The 24,144-nt window shown below is 37.5% G+C and overlaps 1 non-coding gene across 1 annotated transcript; it reads right to left on the bottom strand.

The window, feature by feature from the left end:
* Positions 1 to 15,013: 15,013 nt before the first annotated feature.
* Trnan-guu (transfer RNA asparagine (anticodon GUU)) lies at positions 15,014 to 15,087 on the bottom strand. Its single transcript has one exon. It is a non-coding gene; the product is annotated as a tRNA-Asn (tRNA).
* Positions 15,088 to 24,144: the final 9,057 nt, after the last annotated feature.

Here is a 24,144-nt window from a genome sequence, read left to right as displayed (position 1 = left end):
TCGTTTCGAACTTTGTGCGTCTTCTTTGATAAACTTTCAAGCTGATAGCTTACGTTTTTAGTAGCGCATTTGGTGTTTGGTGTGACACCATTGAATCCCTGCCATTACGTGTGTGTGTGTGTGTGCAGAGTTCGCTTGCCAGACTGCCTGCCATTAGTTTGCGCCATTAAAGCATTTCAGTTTTTGTTTATTGTAAATAAATTTAGAACATGCGCGCCTACTTGCCAGTTTATTGCTCGGCACATTCATGCGTTTTATGCGCGTCTGGCGTTATCGTTTTAATTTAGACTTTTTATTAGATTTCTTGTCAATATAGTGCGCCTGCATGCAATCGTCAGTGCGTTGACCGCCTACAAACGGTGGCCATTTAATTAAATACACTTCATATGGCCTGGCTATGCACGATTGTAGGTGGGATGCAGGTGTGATTGACTGCTCCTGGGTCATATTCATAGGGTTATGGGTGCCAGTGGGTGGTGAAAAAATGTGTTTGGCAATAACGCGTAAGCTCTTGTGGCATTTTGAAGTGTGTCATGGTTTTTGTCGCGTGCTAATTGAAGTGAGGTGGGAAAGCTTTGTAGCATTGACCTGCTTCGGAAAGAAAAGTTGATGCAATACAAGTTTTTGTTGCCTGAACAGTTTTTTCATTGATTATTGTATGGCTGTGAGTACGTGATTGCGGTTAATGAAAAAATAATTCTAAAAATCTGGCCAATATTATTAGGTGCGCAACTAAGTTCCCGCTGTTTGTCAATAGATGCCGCCAGCAGTTTGTGCTAGTCGATTCTAACATAACCCAAACGTCATAAACCAAGCTTAGACATATGGTAAATACACTGCTTCGAAACATTAGTGACTTTGTTTTGGTATCATAAAATTTTGGTTTTGTGAAAATGTCTGATTTCGTGCCGAATAATCGTCATTTGCGGGAATTGTTGATTTTCCTTTTTCATTCGAAAAAAAAAAAAACAAAAAGCGGCGGCTGAAGCGCATCGAGAGCTACAAAAAGTTTATGGAGATGCTGCTTTCAGTGAAACAACGTACCGAGATCGGTTCCGTCGCTTCAAAGACAGTGATTTTAATGTTGACGAACGTCCGCGTGAAGGGAGGCCAAAAACCTTCGAAGACGCTGAATTGGAGGCATTGCTCAATGAGTATCCGTGTCAAACGCAAGAAGAGCTTGCTTTAGTATTAGTTAGTATTAGGAGTTCTCCGCCAATCCATTTCCAAGCGATTGCATGCTTTGGGAATGATTCAGAAACAGGGAGCTTGGGTTCCTTATGAGTTAAAACCAAAGGATGTTGAACGTCGTTCTTTCGCCTGTGAACAACTGCTCCAGCGGCAAGAAAGGAAGGGTGTTCTTCATCGCACGCGTGATGAAAAATGGAAAAATGGATTCAATACAGCAATCCAAAGACAAGAAAGTCCTGGGCACTGCCCGGTCATGCTTCTACGTCGTCGCCTCGGACGAATATTCACGCTGCGAAGGTTATTCCATGTATTTGGTGGGACCGAGCTGGTGTTATTTATCATGAACTATTAAAACCAAGCAAAACCATCACTGGGGATCGGTATCGACTTCAATTGATGCGGCTAAGTCGAGCACTGCGAGAGAAGCGGCCGCAATACGCGGAGAGGCATGAAAAAGTGATTCTACAGCATGATAATGCTCGGCCTCACGTTGCCAAAACCGTTAAAACCTACCTGGAAGCACTGAAATGAGAAATCCTGCCCCACCGGCCATATTCTCCAGATATTCCGATCGATGGCATATGAAGACATCAAAAAATGGCTTGATCCGAGGATAGCCTCAAAAGATGAACAGTTTTACCGCGACGGTATACGATATCTACCAGAAAGATGGGGAAAAGTAGTAACCAGCGTTGGGCAATACTTTCAATGATTCACTTGTAACCATTTTTTTCAGAATAAAGTTGTATTTTCATCAAAAAAACAGCGAGAACTTAGTTGCGCACCTAATAATTTGTTGTTTTATTGGTAGACCCGCCTTGAGCATACAAAATAAAAATACGATAACTAAAAAAACTTTTAAATTTAATTACTTTGCTCAAAGCGTGTCACCATGGAACTACGTCTGAGTCTTCAAACTGTTGAAAATACCCAACGGCAAATTTGTGGGATTTACATCCTTTTTTTGTACAAATAAAAAAAAAATTTTGCTGGAAATCGAGAAATAATTTTACTTTTGAATGTTACTTACCACACGTACAGAGTAAAGTGAAAAATTTTCGGCTTATCACAGAGACAAATACGATAAGTTTCAACTCAAATAGTTTCTTTAAAACGAATTTTGAAATAAGTCGACGTCTTGCGGATAATGGATAAACTTAAGTATCTTGCGGTCATAAAATTCTTCGTTTTGGATAGATTTAGGGTTCTCCTAAGGAAATTCATCCAAATTGACAAAAGCTTCCGGCAACTCTGCTCCTTCAAAGTCAACTGCTGCAAATTAGGCCGCTGAATGCAAACGTCGTCAAACGTCTCTCGGAGACGATCCAAATGAAAGACGGCCGAAAACGTCAATCACACCGGCAGCCATCGCAAAGTTACACGAAATCGTGCTGGAAGATAGGCGAGTGAAAATGGGTGAGATAGCTGAGCTCATCGGGATATCGGTACAAAGGGTGCGAAACTTCTCGCACACACAATTATGGGTGCGTAAACGACTTTCGCCGCAATGTTTAGATCTATTCAATAGCGCTCAGACCGATTTCGTGCACCGATTTGTCACCATAGATGAGACAGAGGTCTGCAACTACACGCCAGAAAAAAGCAGTCGAAGCAGTGTTTGGAAGCCCATGGTTCCGCATCGCAAAGAAAGTACAGTCGATTGCAACTGCCGCAAAGGTTTACATAGTCGGTGTGTTTTGGAATACAAAAGCGATCCTGTTAATTGATTACCTTGAAGAAGTCACAATAATTGCAGATGAATATTACACTGCCCAAATTCGCACGAAGAGAACTGGATTGAAGGCAAAGAAAAAAAAACTTCTTCAGCAAAACAGCGCATCTGATTACAAAGGGGCTATTATTATTTGTATTAGTTGCTATTGCGCCATCTTTGGGCGCAAAATGCAGAAACAAATGCTCTCTAATGTTGTCTACTTCCCGCTTTTGTCGTTATTTGGGTCTATGAGAGATACAGTGCCGCTCGACTGAATAGGTTTGACTTCTTTTTTAGACTTAGAACATAATATCTTCATAACGAGCACTCGGATTTAAACCAAATAAATTTTGTTAAGTAAAACGATCAATTATTTATATAATACAAAAGTTTTTTGTTTTTTTGGTTTGGTTTTAGATTTTTTTATTATATTTTCAAAAACATAGCTGAAAATCTACCTTATTTTTGGCTCAAGTGAATAGGTTTGACCAACAAAACTATAAAAAAAAAATTATTCACAGCAATATTTCATGGCACTTGGTAACTTAAATAATAAAAGGCACTATTTCTGCATTATTTAATATTTGGTATGACCACCCTTATTCTTAATTATTTCAAACATTCGAGTTGATAAGGAATCGTAATATTTTTCAATTTCACTCAGTGAAATAGTTGACCAGGCTTTTTTTGATCGCTTCAACCAGGGTTGCCGAGTCTTGAAATTGTCTTTCCCCTTCATACATTCCCCTGGATAAAAGCCCCCAAATGTTCTCGATAGTATTTATGCCTGGGAAGTATGGCGGCCACTCGAGCAAGTTGACATTCTGGTCCTTAATCCACTGTTTTGTAACCCGGGCTGTATGGATGGGGGCGTTGTCTTGTTGGTACGTCCATTGAATAGGTCCAAAAATTTCGGAAAACTGGGCAAAAGCCTTTTGGAACACAGTCTTGTAGACATTTGCATTCATCTTTGATGAAACAAACTGCAGCACGCAAGTTCCATAAAACGATATGGCTCCCCAAACCATTACGCCTCCTGTACAGGAGTGATGACGACTCCAATAGCATTCCTCTTTTCGCATATCGTCAAAATAATAGTTGTAGCCATCCGGTCCGTCGAGATTGAACTTTGTTTCGTCGGAAAAGACCACAGCCTTCCACTCCTTGTTCCATGTCATGTGATCCCGCGCAAATCGAAGTCGAGCTTCCTTCCGTGCATCATTGAGATGAGGTTTTTTTTTTTTAATTTATAATCTCTTTAAGTGTTTAGCACTCCGAATAACTCGTTTTATCAAAGAAATTATATGTTTTCAATCACGCAGCCAATCAAAAAGTGAAGTGAAAGTTGTCAAACCTAATCAGACGAGCCAAAAATAGACCACACATTTAGCGAGTTGCACGATGAAAGCAAAATTCTGATTTACCGTTGCATAGAACCCGTTATATTTTTTTGTCATATTATGAGTAAACAAATGAATGTTCAAAACAAACAAGAAAGAAGGAAAAAATGCCATAGGAACAAAGAGAGAAGAAAAAATAGAAGAAATAATTTTCAAACCTATTCAGTTGAGCGGCACTGTATTCCTCGTTTTCCAAAATTCTTCATTAAGGCTACGTCGCAAAGAGCCTTTAGGACGTCCCTTGCGGCGCGAACCAGGAGGACTGGGTTAAAGGTTGGCCCATGGGTGTTGCTTCAGGCGGGTCATATTTTGAAGGCGATAAAATAAATTTGCCTGAAATTTAACTTTGTTTTGTTTTATTTAAACATTCCCGGTACTTTCTGGTCATAGGGTATGACCAATCCAATTTCATTTGCGCGCTCGTATTTCAATGTCAATTGGTGTTTGTCTGCTTCCATAGAGGAGTTGTTCGTTTGAAATCCAATTGTCGGGCCACCAGATACGGAGAATTGTTCTTGGACATCGGTTCGTAAATGCCTGCAGCTTCCGCATTGCAGATATAGGCAGCAACCAGGTTTCACAGCCATAGGGCGTGCAAAATCTGCTTTGTATGAGGCTTGCAAAATCTGGTTTGGCTTTTTTGGTTCTCGCATCGATATCGTTTTTTGCTCTACCGGCCAGAGTAATTTGGCTTCGTAGATATGTTGGTGTAGCTGTTTACATTATCAATGGGTTCCCCATGAATTGGGAACCTGTTTTGTGGGAAGGTCCTGATTTCGATAGACTTAGTTTACCCGACATAGACATAGTTCAACCTTTTTGGCTTGGGAGCTTAGGTCATTAAGTTTGCTCTGCGTGTGCCCGCCATTAACAGCCTCAGACTTTCTTTTGTTTACAAACTTCACAAAATTTGTTTCCGCGAAGCGCTTCGCCAGATTGTTTGGAATAATAAAATCATTTTTAAACAAAAAATGCAGTATTTCATTATATATATACATATATATAATTGGCGCGTACACCCTTTTTGGGTGTCTGGCCGAGCTCCTCCTCGTATTTGTGGTGTGCGCCTTGATGTTGTTCCACAAATGGAGGGACCTACAGGTTCAAGCCGACCCCGAACGGCAGATATTTTTATGAGGAGCTTTTTCATGGCAGAAATACACTCGGAGGTTTGCCATTGCCTGCCGAGGGGCGACCGCTATTAGAAAAAACGTTTTCTTAATTTTGGTGTTTCACCAGGATTTTAACCGACGTTCTCTCCGAATGGTAGAGTCGCGCATCAACCCATTCGGCTACGGCGGCCGCAGTATTTCATTGCCAGCCTGAAAATTTTTCACCTTACCCTTAGATGACGTGCCGGAAACTAACGATATTAAAAAGCTTATAAGAAAACCAAAAAAGCGATTTGCCTGTACATTTCTATGAATTTAATGCCTCCAGTTCTTAAAACCAATCTATTGAACATTTTTCAATTTCAGCATATCAAATAATTTGAAATTTGTTGTTTTTTTGTTTTTGTTTTTTCAGGTAAGTTCACATCATCCCCCTACTGATATTTGACTCCGTTGATAGCTGGACTCCAGCTGCTGTCATAAATTAGCTCGAATTGCCAGCGGCTGTAATTTCCTTGGAAGTCAAACTAACGGTAAATTTGTTGCGCCAAACCACAAATTTGCAAAAACAAAATAAGTAAGTGAATCTAAGTTTGCGTCAAATGCTCAAATTACAAATGAAAGATTGTCTGGGCTTGACTGAAAATCAATCGAGCGATAAGCGAATGAACAAAAAACAAAAAAAAATGTTAAATCATATTTTTCTTAAGAAAACTGGGCACAAGTTGCTAATGAAAATCGTACAAAAAAGCAAAAAACAACAACGGTATGATAAAAACAAACGAAGAAGTCCGCTAAGGCGTTAAGGCACAGGCACAAGAAAGATGCAATCAATCAAAAACTTAAATAAAAAGCATAAGAAAACATTTAAAGCTCGCATAAATTAGTCACTTCTCTCTCGAGGACGACAATTAGGCGCGTCTGCATGCCGACATGCCACACCGAATTGCCACGCAATGCTGCTGCAACATGCAACACAACGGCGCATGCATAAATTACCCTTGAAATGTTTACACAAAAATATGCAAACAAAAAAAGGAAGCGAAATGCGTAAAAGACTCTGTCTTAGATGGAGTTAATTGTGTGCGGCTCAATTCGCTCTGCCTGCGTGTATATACAATTTCAAGGTCCCTGAAATTAGTGTTTGTAGCTGCGTCTGACTATGGCCGAGCAACTTATTTACTGCTCCCCTGTTTTGAGCTTCGCTTTGCCCTTTTTTGTAGTTGCTGCTTGTCCATGCTTGCCATGTTGTGGCAATATGCGCTCGAAATTTGAGCTACACTTTGAACGCAAAACCAAAAATATGGAGTTATTCCATATGTAAATGTGTATGTAACGATGCTCGTATATATTTGTGAGAAGGAAGTGAAGTGACTTCTAAGGAAAAAATTAATACAAATGCAATGAAATTTTGAAGAAAAATTTTAAGCAGGCAACAAAAGCGGAGCAGGAAAAAGTGACTTAGAATGCTTCAATTGAAAATATAAATGTTTTTTAAATTAAATTTTACTTAATTTACCAGTTTAAAAATAAACTTTTAATGAATTTGAACATACTTGAGTTCGATGGAACAAAGCGGATATTTTTTTTGGTGGAAAAACTCTGAATAGCTTACCCAATTCTTTGAAAACGACTGCGGAGCTCAAAAGGACATTAGAATGAAATATAAAGGGTGATAAATTTAGAAGTAACCGATTGTAAATTGAAATAAAACAACGAGAATTTAAATTGATTGGGCAATACAGACTGTGTCTGAAGAAAGAACCGGTTTGTTTCTTGTAACTTTAAGGTATATTTCGTTCTGCTTTTTGCTGCGTAATACATAGTCCCACTCAAGGGCTACGACGCTAGTGCTAACTCAGGTTAGTGTCGTTCGAAACTTTCCTGTAAACGCAACCAAACAAAAATGAGCGAGAAGTACGCGAAGAGTTTTGAGGTGATATTTTTATGCAGGCATTCGAAAGGGCCGAACTTATCTTACGCCGCCGCTGCAAAAGTAATTAAAAAATCAAAAAAGTTTGTTGTGATGTGGAATCAGCGGCTTGAAGTGAGTGACGACAAAAAAGCAGGATAAAGTGATCGTCCAATTTTTTAAGCGGGACCCTTCTTTGTGACTACGCCAAGCACGATCAGTTCTTGCTAAAAAGGGAATAGATGTGAGTATCAACACCATCGAACGTCGACTGAAGGAGGCGACCATATCCTACTGTCCTACATCATCAAAACCACAGCTCTCAGAAAAACACATTGAGAAACAACAAAACAAGAAAATGGTGTCACAGTATTGGACTGGCCCTCTCAGTCACCAGACGTCAACCCTATGGAAAATGTGTGGGAAACTTTGAAAACTCATCTTGCCGGAAAGCCGGCCCTCGATTTAAAGCAACTCGTGCGTCAAGTTCGCAAAATCTTTCATGTAAAAAAATTTTTAAATATATATTACATATATATTTTATACTTCATAAATAATTGCGATTCCTTTTTTCTGACACAGACTGTATTTATTGTTTTTGTGAAGAACAAAGTATTCATGACATTTATTTTTTAAAGCTAATCCCTTTCAAATGTTGGCCGCAGCTGCGCCGTAATTCGTCCATCTGTCGTAAACACCAATTTTGAATGACTCGCTGGAAGACTTCGGTCGGTATCGCGTGAATAACTTTAGTAACCTGTTGACTGCCAATGCCTCAATCGAAACTGACTTAACCACAAAGCATTTAGACTTTATATAGCCCACAAATAAAAGTCCAAAGGTGTGATATCATACGATCCTGGTGGCTAATCCACTGGTCCGAGACGAGAGTTAAATTGCTCACCGAAACGAGGACGCAGTAAATCCATTGTTTCACGGCTTACATGGTAAGTAGCGCCGTCTTGTTGGAACCAAATGGTATGAAGATCACGGACTTCAATTACCGACATCCGGCATTAAAAAGTCGTTTGGCGCGATGGCTTTCGCCATTCACTGTTACATTGGCGCGAGCCTCGTCGTTGAAAAAATAAAGACCGATGATTCCTCCTGCCCATAGGCTGCACCTAACGGCTGTTTTCAATAGATGTAATGGCTCTTCTTGAATGGCTTCGGGTTGCTGTTCAGCCTAAATATGGCAAGCTTGCTTATTGACGTATCAAATAAGCCAAAACTAAGCCGAATTGCTGAAAAAAATTCGGGTCCCAAATGCGGATCTTCGTCGAATTTTTCAAGAGCCCAACGACGATTTGGAAGATCGGCGGGCTTAAAATTTTGGACTAGTTGTATTTTATATGCCTTCAAACCAAGATATTTGCGCAAAATCGCTCAATTAGTGCCATAAGATAAGCCAAGTTTGTTGTGAGATCGGCGACGAATCGATTCTTCCGGGTCTTCGGCAAAACTCTCATTTGCAGCCGCAATATTCTCTCCACTTTGAGGACAGTTATTGGTCTGAGCGCGCGATGAACTCTTTTCACAGAGCGTCGATTTTCGTAAACGTTGTTGAGGCTTTAAGTCTTTCCATGATGAAATGTCAATGAATACTGAAGAAAATTATGTATTTAGTTTGACAGAAGTGTCGCGTGATTTGTCACAAAAATCCTGTTGGAAAAGTACCTCCAATCTGATCACCATTAATATAACTGCGGCAAAGTCATAGATATACCTGCAAAGAGTCCCGATTTAAATGCCATCGAAAATCTGTGGGTCCATTTAAAGAAAAAGGTCGCTGAAAGACAACCAAAAAATCGAACAGCGCTTAAAACTGTAATACTGGAAGAAGATGCCATTCCGCCAAAAATCGCCTAGTCTGGTGTCAAAGAAGTTGTTGAGCCAGTTTTTAAGGACCTCTTTGTTATTGAAGGTAACGCCTTTAATATGGTTTAACAGGGAGCGGAAAAGATGTTAATCGGTCAGTGAAAGGTGAATACGGCGGATGCTGAAGGACCTCCCATTCGAGCTCTTGAGACTTGTGCAACATGGGGCCTGGCGTTATCGTGAAGGAGTATGGTTTGACCATGTCGAATAGCCTCATTCACGCGGTGTAGCGGTGTAGCGGTGTAGCTGGACAATGTAAAGCTCCTTCTTGACCGTGACATTCTTTTTGAGCCTTTCCCAGTGCACCATTCCGTCCCACTTCCACCAAATACATATCATGATCTCCTTTGGATGAAGATCCGGTTTGATTCTCGTTGAGCTCGTGAGTCGCGAAGGCTTCCAATTTTTCGGTAAATCCCATTCAACGAAAGTGATTGAGAATCGTTTTGTGATCGCAGTTCACATTTTCCGCCAATTCACGACTGGTTTGGCGACCGTTCTTCACCTTCAAAAGTGATTTGAGACGTTCTTCATCGAATTCAGAAGGCGTCAAAGTCGCCACTTTTGAACTTTGGAAACCATTTCCGTGTAGTAGTAGACTCGCCTACGGCACCCTTTCCCTAAACGTTGCAAATGTCTCGGCCAGCTTCGGCAGCTTTTTGACCTCGATGAAAAGCAAAGAAGAGCAGGTGTCGAAAATGTTGCTTTTTGCCGCCTGGGTATTTCATTTCTAAGTCTCAAAACTATTATATTAAAAAATTAAATAATACAAAAATACAATTAGCATAGTTTTGTCGAGCAGAAAGAGCTCTATCGAATGAATACATACCCTTTGTCAAACAGCAAACAAATCGTCGTAAAATAAAAGAAAATATAAAAACGCTATGAACTGATTCCCCAACCCAATAGTTATTTGACATTTGACACCTAGAAAATGTTGAGATTAGAGCTGGTTTCAGAGGCCTTGAAATATTATCCAGCATGACACAGGATTACGGATAGCCAATTAACGTCTCCCAAGAGGTATTCTTCTAACAGATTCAGCTGTTTTTTTTTTTAAGATTTTTCTAGGCAAATTTTTAGGTACCGTTTAAGTGCTGACGCCATTGTATTTAGAAGGTCCCAATTAAATAGCATCAAACATCAAAACCTTTGCCTAAATTTTGAACATCCCACAGTGAAATTAACGTATTTTTACAATTTAAAAATATTCATTGTTAAGTATCACTGATCTTCATATAATCCCATATGCACATTTGCTTTTATCTCTCTTCCTTTTTGTACTAAGGCATTCTAAAAACTCTGACTTAGAACCGGTTTGCGGCTGTTTTAGGTAGTTCGCGGCTCTTAAGTTTGCTTTTGAATGGATGCACGCATTGCTACTCCACCTCAGCAACAAACATCTAACAGCTATTGAATCTCGTTTTGCTGCTCGCCAAGCTTTTGTTACCGCACTGCGCTGCATTTCCTGATTAGTGGTGGCGACAACAATAGCAGCAGCAGCAAAGCCAGCGGGACGGCAAATATTGCAGCGTTTATGTTGACAAAAACCACAGAAAATATAAAAGCACATACGATTTAATTTCGTGCATATGTATGTATGAGTGTATGTTTGCACATGCTAGTTAGTATGAGTTTGTATGTGGATAATCAAGCGTCATGTGACCCTGAAATTTGTGCATATTCCCTTTTGAGAACTTTACACACTTACGTATATATGTGCATACGTGCCTGTGCGGGCTTAATTTTTTGTAGAGAAGCTGTTTAATGGTATTTTAAGTATAAATACAGGGTGGTCCAACTACCGTTTGGTATTTATAAATAAAATAAATAAAGAAGACGTCAATATTTTTTAGTAAATTTTTCTTTTATTGGAAAGAGTAAATATTTTCATTAATTATAGTGCACAATTTCACTCAAATAACAGCCGTCGAGGACTGTCAACTTTTCATTAGATTTTCAACCCTTGAATGATTTCTAGATGGATCCCCAGCAAAAATTGTCTAATATAATCAAATTGTAGATACCAGGTGGTCATATAACATAACCGTTTCGTCGTTTCCAATTTTCGAAAACAGTGGGTAAAAGATGGAATGTAAGGTTGGCTCCGTGCCATGTAGCACCGACCAAGTGTAACCTTTATCATCGTCTTTAGTTTTGGGAAATCAAAAGTCGATTAACATGGCGCAGTGGTGCTCGCCATTAAATTTACGGCGGTTTCTAAGAAATTTTCGAAAAAAAAAATTAGAAAAATAAAAATTTTTTGAAAGTTTTGAAAAAAAAAATTTTTGAAAGTTTTAAAAACAAAAAAGTTTTTTATTAAATTTACGGCGGTTTTTTAGAAATTTTAAAAAAAAAAAAAAAAATTAGAAAAATAAAAATTAAAAGAAAAAAAAATATTTTTAAATAAAAATTTCGGTACAAACGCTCACCTTACACCAAAATTATTGCTACCCGTCCACAATCGTAGCAAAAAGGCTCTCGTTGTGAATGCAGCGGCTTCTCCATGACGATGAATGGAAAATTCAATCCCCAAAGTCGGCCCTTATTGTTTCTTAAAAAAGCCGCTGAGGTGAAAATGAGCTTTATCTGAAATTTCAAAAATTTTTCTGTACATCGGTTCACTTTCAATCAAACGTTGTTCTAGAAAAATTTCGAAAAAAATGAAATAAAAATTAAAAAAAAAAAATTTTTTTTCAAAAATATTCTTCCTATTAGTCATTGAAGACAGGAACGATTTCTGAGGTTAGCAGTGACGGATGTTTCGCCATTTGAAATGTAGGAGCAATCTGCCATCGTGGCTGTAAGTTCTAGACAAATAATGACACCCACATAATAGAGATAAATCAAGTATCGACGCTTAAACCTAGCAGACGGACGTAGGGTATCCTTCACTACTAACTAAACAGAATATTTATAAAAAATCCCCAGGGAATATTTTGTATATCGAAAGCATATTTGCCAAATCCTGAGGAAGACCAATGAAAAACAACTCGACATACATCAACTCTCATCAACACATCGCTGATTTTAAAGCCGCCTTTGGTAGCACAGATAGAAATCACCTCTGTGCCGTTTTGCCTGAATTTGGTATCCCCGCAAAACTAATATGGCTGTGTAAGATGATGTTGAACGCCACCGCAAGCTGCGTTAGCATTGGCAGTAACCTCTCCGAGCCATTGGATACCAAACGAGGTTTCCGACGAGGTGATTCTCTATCCTGTGACTTTTTCAACCTCTTGCTGATACCTCTACCACTGGTACTATCTTCCACAAGAGCACTATGCTAGAAGCATATGCCGGTGCCATAGACATTATCGGCGAATATTAAAATTCTTTTTGAAAAAAATTTTTGTGTACCAAAAGTGTACCAAAACTATTGCTACCCGCCCAAAATCGCACCAAACAGTCGCTCGCTGTATATGACATGAATGGAAATTCCAACCGCAAATTCGGTCCATTTGATTTTTTAAAAAAGCCGCTGACGGGAAAACGAGCTCTATCTGAAATTTAAAAAATGTTTCGGTACAAACGCTCACCTTACATCAAGGGTTGTTGTTGTTGTTTTTGCAGCAGCACAAACGTTCCCAATTCATGTACGAGAAATGCTGCTGGTGTGAAAATCCTTTCCAGGATATTAGTCCTGGTCGTTCCGGTAACGTAGAACCAACTGCTGTGGGAGCGTTCTACGCCTCGAGTACATTTGTTCAAGCGAAAAGTGACACATTTTGTAATTGTCTTACCATAAACTAAATTTCTGATACATCACGGATGTTATTTTCGTTGTCGAAGTAGAAAATAAACCAATTGGTCAAATTCCAGTTTTCATGTTCGATGGACCACCCTGTTCATGCATCAGCATACTATGAAAAGTATTTCATGGTATATCAGGTTAGACTGCTGCCATTGCTGCTCTCCATAAGGCTGTTAAAGGGGCTTACTTAGGTCTAAAGGCACATTGTGATACCCTTAGTTTGAATTCAAGTGTCCGCTTTAATTCCCAATGTGGGGAAACCACTTCGTCTAACGGATAAACTATAAAATATTGTGGATGACTGCCGATTCCAAGTCTGCCAGACATCTAAAGAAGTGCGAGTTTAGGTAGCGATATCGCGTTGTGGCAAGAGCGGTACAGTGGCAGAGGAAGTTTTCAATGCTTTCCACCTGCACCTTATTCGTGCAGCTGTTCTTATTAGGCAATGCCCGGTTGGTTGGTACAACGGTTTTACTGAAAGGCCGGTCTAGATTGACGAGCAACCTCCGCGCATTCCTTCTTGGCCAAACTCGTCTAGTTGTCTCATAAGTGGACTCTCCGTGATCCATCTATTGTTGGCTCGCGCGATGTAGACTCTGAAAATTCCACTTCAGTCTGCATAATCTAGTATTTTTTTTTTATTCTTGGCCCTGAGTGTTGGTCAAATATTCCGATGTACCTGAAATAGAAGTCAGGAATTCTGCAACTTATTTCAAGCGGATTTAAGTAAAGAACATTAAAATTAACAATTCGAAGGAGTCAAAAATTGAAAATCAAAGAACAAGATTTACAATACAAAAATGTGTGCTGAAATTGATACATAGTTTCACATTTCGTTTTATTGCTGGCGGTTTTGTGCATTTTCTCCATGTATAAAAACCGTTTTTGGACATTTTTTTTAACTTGAAAGGTGGGCAAAATTACTCAAACCGCCTGTATCTGTGTCAATTTTCCATGTGAATACCATTTTTTGAAGGCTGACAACATTTTGAACGAACCTCGTATGGCCAAAAAAGATATTTTCATTTTTTAACAATGGATCAAGAAATAAAATACTGAAAACAAAAATAAAAACTCTTGTTTTGTTTCCGTTTTATACGCTTTTAAAGAAACACCCAAAAAACACTATTTCAAATGAGGCGAGGGCCTTAAGTTGCACTTTTTGAAAATTATATCCACATGGTTTTTGTGGGAGAATGAACTATATTTTCATACAAAAATTATGTAAATAAAATGAGAAACAAATAAATTGCCAAAACTTGTTAATAAGCTTAACGCAGTGTATAAATATTAAATAAATCCAAAATTTGACTGATTGCCTGCCGTTTTTCATTCCGAAATTTCTCTACCCAACACTTGGTACAAAAACGTTATCGTTCCTTGGCAAATTTTAGTGTATAACTACCGCTACACACATACATACATACATAGTACTCGTAGATATGTTTTCATGCATACTGGTTGTCCTTGAAATTCATGCGAAATTTTTGTGAAGCTAATGACAAAAAACAAGAACGAACAAAAAGCGAAAGGTATTATGCGCAAGTGTCTTCAGTTCAAAAAGGATCAAAGCAGCCAATGCTGAAGAACTTGCGAGGCAATAGAACGATAAAGGAGAGGAGGTAAAAAAGTAAAACGATTTCTCTTTCCTTAGATTTCTATTCCTCCGTAGTTATTGCAACATGACTTTGTTGTCCGTTTGACCAATGCCGTGCGCCCAGCCCGCGTTCAGCTCTTCAATCAGCAGCACACAAAATTCCACAAGCTTGCACATAAAATCTCACTTATTTCTACCAACTTGCCCTATATTCAACGAGAAGAGTGTATTTTACTTTTTTTATTTTTATAGTTAATGCCAATAGGTTTTAATACTTATTAACATGCAAATCATTTGCATATTTTGGTGCGCCAACACCACTGTACATAAATTTGTCTAATGAAAACAACTTGCACTCGTCGTTGCTCATAAGTACGTACTTATTTCTTTCAATATTTCGAAATAGAAAAATGTTAAAATCCCTCTTTTATTTAAATTATTCAAAAAATTTCCGACGCCCCCGGGTGGGCTCGAACCACCAACCTTTCGGTTAACAGCCGAACGCGCTAGCCAATTGCGCCACGGAGGCGTTGTTAATAAAATACTCCCAGCACGCAACGGATTATAGGTCAGGCCAGAAGAAATGTATAACAAAACCAACAACAAGAACATTGAGTTGGAACAGCGCTAAGCGTAAACCGAGGAATTAGTGCGTAAGTGCTGTCTGTCCTTGTTTTCGCATAATTTATATGTTTTTTGTGTATTTGTGTTTGTTATGCATTTAAAATTGCCGCCAAGTTGTTAGGCTGAGGGATAGAAATAATAAATATTCATGAACTGCAATGAAATTCAAAAGTCTCTAATGCTTAAAGTATTAAAAAATAATTATGTTTTCCCTAAGAATTTTCTAAGTAAGTAAGTTTCTAAGTAATTTCGAAGTTGAAATAGCTTTTTTTTTGGAAATCTTGAATCAGTCCATTATTTACAAAGTATTCTTAAATCTTTATATAAAAAAACTCAGCATAATATAATATATTTGTCGGCGGAAAACTTTCAAAAATAGCCGCATATACATACATATGTATGTGCAAACATATGTACATATATATGACATATGTATGTATGTATATACAGTATAGTTCGATCGACTTGAAATTTTGAAACTTTTCGAAAAATGTTTTCAAAATGCTTCGAAAATGCTTGTTTTCAAAAATCGAATGAATTCAAGGGTACAGATTTCAACAAAGTAGAAGAAGATATTACAACATTGGCATGAAATGAGATGAGTAAAGGAAAGTTTGCATATGTCGAAATTTTGGAATAGGGTTGCCACTTATATAAACACTTAAAAATAACTAAATATGCAAAATAACGCCGTATGTTTCAAAATTTTTGAGAACACTTTAATGTAGAGAAATTTTGAAATTTTAATGTAGAGAAATTAAACAACCTAAAATGAATTAAATATTACTGTTAATTAAAGTACTACTGTGTCCAAAAAATAAGGTGACATTTGATTTTAAACTGCGCGCTTTGAAGGATTAGGAGAATTCTTTTTTTTTTTAGGTTGGTAGTACTGTGAGTGACATCTATGTCAAATTTCATGTGAAATATTCATTTACTGTTTGAGATACGCGTCGTTTTGTGAGCTGCTAAAAGTGAGTTTCTCGTTTTTTGCAATGTCGAAATTTGTTGAGCAAAGAATTTGCATTAAATTTTGTTTGCGGAATCAATTTTCGGATACGTTGAGGATGGTGCAGAAAGCCTTTGGTGATGAGGCTATGTCTAAAAAAAATGTTTACAAGTGGTATAGTGAGTTCCAAGCCGGTCGTGAACGTGTCGAAGACGAAGAGCGTCCTGGGCGACCATCAACCTCAACTGACGAAGCTCACGTCCAACAAATCAAAGATTTGGTGTTGAAAAACCATCGATTAACGATTAGAGACCTTGCTGATGATGTTGGCATATCGAAAGGCTCAGTCAATACCATTTTGAAGGATGTTTTGGGCCTCAAGCGCGTCAAATCTCGACTGGTACCGAAAACATTGAATTTTTTGGACTCGTAATTCGTGATCATTTCATCAAAAACTCAACCCATATCGTTCCGCAACCACCGTATTCACCTGATCTGGCACCGTGCGACTTCTGGCTGTTCAGCAGGCTCAAAAGACCGCTCCGGGGACACCGTTTTGACACGATAGAGGAGATTCAAGCCGCAACGAAGACGGAACTGAAGGCCATCCCGGAAAGTGACTACAACCAGTGTTTCGAAAATTGGAAAAAACGTTGGCATAAGTGCATTGTGTCGGGAGGGGATTACTTTGAAGGGGATGAAATTGATTTGGAAGAATAAATAAAGAATTTTCAAAATAAATACAATGTCACCTTATTTTTTGGACACAGTAGTATTAAGTATTTCTTATTTTTGACAGAAGATTTAAGAGCAATTTAAAATAGAAAAATTTCGAAAGGGGGTTGCCAACTATCTAAAATGTTAAATTAATTAAATATGTTAGTTAAATAAAATATTATGCCTGTCTAGCCAAAAGTATATTCGAAGCAACTAAATTAAATTCAATTAAATAAATTATTATGTCTGTCAACTCAACTAAAAAGTATTTTGAAACAGAGTTGCCACATTCAGCAAAAAAAATTTAACCTAGAGGTAATTATTAATTAAACATAAATGATTAAAAATACAGTAATAGAGTATATATCAAAATTATTCATTTATCTTGAAATGAGATTGCCATCTAAAAAAATTACAATTAATTAAATATTACTGTTAATTAAAGTATTAAATAGCTCTGTTAAAATTGTATTTAAGAGCAATTTAAACGAGAAAAATTTCGTGAAGGGGTTGCCAAGTATCTCAAAATTTCAATTAATTACATGTATTAGCTATCATACTTAAAATATAGCAATATCTGCGTCAATTCAAAGGTATTTCCATGCAAAGTAATTCAGAAATATTTTGAGATAGGGTTGCCAGCTATTTACAATGAAATTTAATTTAATTTGTTTAAAAATGTATTAAAGTGTCAAAAGCGAGGTGGTTAGAAGAAACTTAACCGAGAAAAATTTCGAAAGGGGGCTGCCACCTATCTACCAAATATATTAGCTAATTAAAATATTGTAGTGTGTGTGTCAATTCACAAGTATTTCAATTCGATTTAATTCAGAAATATTTGTAAATAGCGTTGCCACCTAATATATTTATAATTAAAATTAATTAAATTTGCTTAAACATGTATAATAATATGTGTACTAAACCCGGTTAGGAGAAATTTAGTCCAGATTTATTTTGAAATGGGATTGCTACATACATACATATGTAAAAAATAGCAAAAGTAATTAAATTTGTAGTTCATTAAAATATTACAATATGGTTATTACACAAAAGAAGTTTAAGGGGGCAATTTAATTCAGTAGTATTTTAAAATTGAATTGCCATTATTAGGAGTTAAAAGTAACGAAGTACAGATATGTATATTAAGGAGCGAAATATTTTGGAATAGAGTTGCCACCTATCTAAAATTAAAATGAATTAAATTTGCATACAAATTAAGGAGTTAAAAGTAGAGAAGTATAAGTATATAAAGAAGCGAAATATTTTAAAATAGAGTTGCCACGTATCTAAAATAAAAATGAACAAAATTTGTTTACTAATTCAGGAGTTAAAAGTAGCTTGGCATAAATATATATAAAGGAGTGAAATATTATAGAATTGAGTTGCCACCTATCTAAAATTAAAATGAATAAAATTTTTTCACTAATTCAGGAGTTAAAAGTAGCGAAGTATAAACATATAAAGGAGCGAAATATTATAGAATAGAGTTGCCAGCTATCTAAAATTAAAATGAATTAAATTTGTATACAAATTTAGGAGCCAAAAGTAGCGAAGTATAAATATATAAAGGAGCGAAATATTATAGAACAGAGTTGCCACCTATCAAAAACTAAAATGAATTAACTTTGTGTACAAAATTATTGAAATATGTGTACCCAACAAAAGGTGGTTAGGATAAATTTAATCCAGATTTATTTTGAGATAGGGAAGCCACATACAAAAAAAATATTTCAATTAGTGCGACTTTCAGGTTTTCAAGGATGTATCTCATACTTAGCTCATTTACAATTATAAAGCCTTATAAGGGTTTAAGTGGAGTATGCAAAGAAAGGGATGATCTTTCTTTAAGTGAAATTAGCAGTAACAGTAGTACCACGCCAATCAAAAAGAAGAAGAAGTAGTAAAATACTCCATATAAATCATATAATTTTGTGAATTTCGAATTTGTGCACGAAGTAGGTCCCTCAGCAAATTTTGTGTCTTTAAACGCAAGCTTACAATTTGCCGAATTTGTATGCCTGCGATTATTTGATATTTTAAAACAGCTTTTATTGCAATAAAAATAAAGACATCATTTTTTAAATGAACGTAAATTTTAAACTCATCTGCTTCTACGAGCTGTTTTAATCTCTGAGCTTACTCGGAATACCATATAGGTACATGCATATCAGCAAAAAATCCACTGCAGTCCGCTTGACCCTTCCAACAACAACCCTCGTTTGCGAATACAGTAGGTTCTGTTTTTATGCGGCTTTTTTTTATGCGGTTTTGAAATAGTGCGGTTTTTTTTTAAATTACAAAATGCATGTCGACCTATCGGGAATTGTACATATAAACAAGATTCTAAACCAACTAAGCAAAAACTCATCACAGATTACATCAGAAATGCTAACCCTACAAGTATGGAACCGCCTGCATAACTATCTAGATCAGACGTGTACATTTCCTAAAGTGACGAAAGTGATTTTACGCCAAATCCTAAACGAACGCGCAACATATGGGTATTGTCTGATTCTATTTCTGACTTAAATTTATTTTTCGATTCTGACGTTTCTTAAATAAAGATATAATTTTCAAAAATACAATATTTTGTTTATGCGATTTTATTTAATTATTTCAGATTCATGCGGTCTATGGAACGTATCTATAGTTATATGTAATATGGGACTAGTGCCCTTTTTTATGCGATTTTATTACATTATTTCAGATTTATGCGGTTTTAGCATTTGAAACGTATCTATAGTTTTACTATAGAACTAGTAGCTTTTTTTATGCTGTTTTTTTTTATGCTCTTTCTTGCGGAACGTATCTACCGCATAAAAACAGAACCTACTGTATTTATGTAGATGTTTTTATTACAGACAAATATGTATGCATTCATTAAATGCTTATGTGCACTGCCTCGCTTATTTCGTACCACAAGCACCCCTGCAGGAAAAAATACTGGTTGTGAACTAGAATATTAGCAGCTCACTTTTCAGCTCTTTTTGTATCTTTTTCATGTTAGCAAACGGTATTTTTAGCCGGGCGATGTGATATGAAATTTCAATTGTTCGGCCATGCATTAGCTAAATACCAGTTTAAATATCAGTTCATGCTAGCCATAAAATGCCTAGTCAAATATGTTTCTAAAATAACCAGTTTTGGACCAGTTAAAAATAAACAAACGCAAAAACCAAACAAAACACACACCAAGTTTCAGCCAGATCGGTGTATTTATTTGTGTTTGGCATTCGTTTGATCCTCGATTCAAGTCGAGTGATTTTCCTTTTCTATCACGACAGCGCACCATCCATACCTCAGCAGTAGTAAACGCAAAATTATTTAAAAATTGCTTCAAACTTACACTTACTTCATAAAGCCCAGCGTCATTATAGAGCAAAATGGATGGCAGAAAGGTCTACAATCCAAATGCCATTCATACAGTTTCTTTACAGATGGGTCCCAAATGGCGGAAGGAGTAGGGTCGGCTGTCTTTTGTGCGTAATTTGATCTCCAAAAGTCTTTCAGATTCCCAAATTTCTGTAGTATATTTCAAGCTCAAATCTGTGCTGCAACAAAAGCAGCTGTATTCTCTGGGTGTTCGTTAGCTCTCTTGCTGTTCGGAAATATATTTTCATTGTCAGTCAAGCGGCTATTAAAGCAAATATGGCTGTTTGCACTAACTCGGAATGTGTTCAACAATGCCGATCCAAAAGAGATGAACTCTGCGGAGCGGGCAGGTCACTATTTACTGGATACCAGGACACAAAGGTATGGAAGGAAGGATGGGAGAGCTGATGAGCTTGCTAAGGCAGGTATTTGCTTGCTGAGATTGAGTACGCACGTCTGACATATACCCATCATTCTCCATTCTGAAAATGGATCTAAATGAGGAACTAGCTCTAGCGACGCAGTTCATATAGGAACACTCAACCCCGTACAAAACTACCTAAATTATGCTAAGAACTTGGAATACCAAAACTACAAACTTTATTTTATCACTGAATGATTGGTTGGAGTACTGACGGGACACTGTCTCACTCCACATCCTCAATGGCACAGCCACAATGGGATTAGTCCAGAGCGATGCGTGTAACACGTGCAACGAAGCGAATGCCAGGGGTACCTTGTCACTGTCCTGCTCTCTGTTGGACTCGAAATATGTGCCTAGGATCAACATATTTTCATCCTTGAAGGATATTGCTGACAAAAGACTGAGCGGCTTTTTAAAATTCGCGTAGACGTGCATTATGAATTATATTAGGTGCTCAACTAAGTTCCCGCTGTTTGTCAATATATGCCGCCACCAGTGTGTGCTAGTCGATTCTAACATTGCCTAAACATCATAACCCAAGCTTAGACATATGGGACTGGGGTTCTTTATGTGTTAAAACCAAGGGATGTTGAACGTCGTTTTTTCGACTGTGAACAACTGCTACAGCGGCAAGAAACGAAGGGTTTTCTTCATCGCATCGTGACGGGTGATGATGTAAAATGGATTCATTACAACAATCCAAAGAAAAGAAAGTCATGGGGACTGCTCGGTCATGCTTCTACGTCGTCGCCTCGAATGAATATTCACGCTGCGAAGATTATGCTATGTATTTGGTGGGACCAAGTTGGTGTTATTTATTATGAACTGTTAAAACCAAGCGAAACCATCACTGGGGGTCGGTATCGACTTCAATTGATGCGATTGAGCTGAACACTGCGCGAGAAGCGGCCGCAATCCGCAATACGCGGAGAGGCATGAAAAATTGATTCTACAGCATGACAACGCTCGGCCTCACGCTGCCAAATCCGTTAAAACCTACCTGGAAACACTGAAATGGGAAATCCTACCCCACCCGCCATATTCTACAGATATTGCGCCGTCCGATTATCAGCTGTTCCGATCGATGGCACATGGTCTAGCTGACCAGCAGTTCCATTCATATGAAGACATCAAAAAATGGCTTGATCCGTGAATAGCCTCAAAAGATGAACAGTTTTACCGCGACGGTATACGAGATCTACCAGAAAGATGGGAAAAAGTAGTAGCCAGCGATGGGCAATACTTTCAATGATTCACTCGTAACCATTTTTTCAGAATAAAGTTGTATTTTCATCAAAAAAACAGCGATAACTCAGTTGCGACCTAATAAAAAAAAAAAAAAATGATATCTTCGACTCCAGGTACATAGCACCGGCAACGCAATGGACCTTAGGGATCTAAGTGAGATCTTTTTGCAGATCAGCCAGCACTACCTAAGGTAACCCTGTCAATTAATGATTTTACTACCGATTATATTCTGGCCAATGACGATTTAGTATTGATTTCTTCCATTAAATACCAGTATCTGAACTAGAGTTCGTTTGGCCTTTCCCTCCAGGGACTTTATATCAGTTAACCCAAACCAAGTTAACAAACTCTTTGCTTCTTATATTTTTCATTTATTCTTTTTAATTAAATTGCTTGTTCAAATTTCATACTGATTTCTGCAATAAGCTTATAATGCAAGTATTATAAAATTGCTTATTTAAGTTCCTAGAATTAAGTCAAGTCACTATTTTTATTAATATAAATTAAGTAGTTTACTTGTTTAAGCGGTTTTTTGGTTTAAGAACTGTGAGTGAATAAGGTGCGGTCAGTTGGACCGATAACAAAAATTTTTTTAGAACTTGTATTTTTCAAGTTCTTAACTTATCCATACACAAGGTACACACATCTATACACACGCATATGTATGCGTACGGGTAAATTTATTTGTTTGCCATTTTACAATTAATTTTTTGTGCAAATTGCTTTCTGCTGCGCCTGCTGTGCTACTAAAAGCGGCACAAACACGCGCATCACAAATATTTACACATACGCACACTACTCTGCGTCCATATATCGCTGTGCATTAATGCACACACGCACACACACACACACGCATGCAAGTATATGCAGCAAGATAAGTCCCCTGTTGGTGCATATTCCCTTATTTACTGCTTTCGTTGAATATTCGCCCGCTGATTGTTTTGCTTCCTTATTTTCATGCTTCATTTTCGAAATACTGCCCTTTGGTTGGAAGTTTTTCGGTCTTTTGCACATACACATGCATACATACGTGTATGCGCAACTGCATGTATGAGTGTATGCCTGCATTTGCGTTGTCATTTTTTTTTTTGTATTAATTTTTGCCTTTGCTTTGTACCCAATTCTACGTTTTTCAAGATCAAGGTCAAAACTTATGTAATACAACAATGGATGCGGTTTTGTGTGACAGGGAAGTGGGAACATGTGCATATCCATATCTATACACACACACACACACACGCACACGCGCTTACAAAGTGGCATTCAAAAATTTCGTAATACAAAACAAAAACAAAAGGGGTAAATGCATGTGCATTTTTTAGGGTAAATGCAGTTGTTTACGGTAAAAAAGTGTGCAACAAAAAGGTGTGACGAAAAAACACAAAGAAGTGAAATGGGTTGCCGCGTGCTTTTTTCTTGTGTTTTTGTTTTTGAAGAAAGGTAAAAACCGACGGATACTTTTATGTGAAATAAATGCTGCAGTAAAAATGCATTTAGTTAAAAATATTTTCTCACAAACATACACATGAGACAGTTAAAAAATACAAAAACAAAACTAGAAAGTAGTCGAGTTGAAAATTTGAAATTGAAATTTAAATAAGTCGAGTTAAGGAGCACCAAGAGATTTAGTGGCTCCTAACACACTCAGGCTAAAAATCCCATTGTATTTAGAGCTCTGTAAAGAGGGTACATAGAAGGCCGGGTCGATTTGTGGGGAGGCAAAACAATCGCCCATTGCTCTGTGAAAATCATATTCTAGGGATCGAAATAAGAAACTTTGCCGAAGGAACCATACGTTTAAAACGAATTCTTATGTCCCCCAATTTGGGTCGAACTTTTTAGTTTCTTTTCTCATGTAAAGGCCAAAAATGGTGATATTTTGAAATGATTGTATGGGAAACCCCCCAGGGGAGTTCCAGGGGGTGTGCCACTGGCATGGGTGGATCGGCCGTCCAAAGTTAGTGGGGGTCGGCCATACATTTTGACTCGATTGGAGCACTCTAAGTGAGTCAAAGTGGGATTTTTCGTTCGACCCAAATTGGGGGACATCAGAATTCATTTTACTACTGTGGGCAAAAAGTAAAGTGAATTTGGTTGTAAAATGAAAAATCTTTATTCATTCTTGTGAATCAATTTCATCCACTTCAAAATAATGCCCTCTCGATGAAATACACTTAAGCCAACGAGTTTTCCAATCCCCGAAACATGCCAAATAGTCCATTTCCGGTAGTGGTCTCTTGAGTTTTGGGAAT

Source organism: Anastrepha obliqua, chromosome 4 (genome assembly GCF_027943255.1).
Source record: "Anastrepha obliqua isolate idAnaObli1 chromosome 4, idAnaObli1_1.0, whole genome shotgun sequence".
In the NCBI taxonomy this organism is placed as follows: domain Eukaryota; kingdom Metazoa; phylum Arthropoda; class Insecta; order Diptera; family Tephritidae; genus Anastrepha; species Anastrepha obliqua.
Note: the sequence above shows the minus strand (reverse complement) of the source record. Positions and strands in the feature narration are given on the sequence as shown.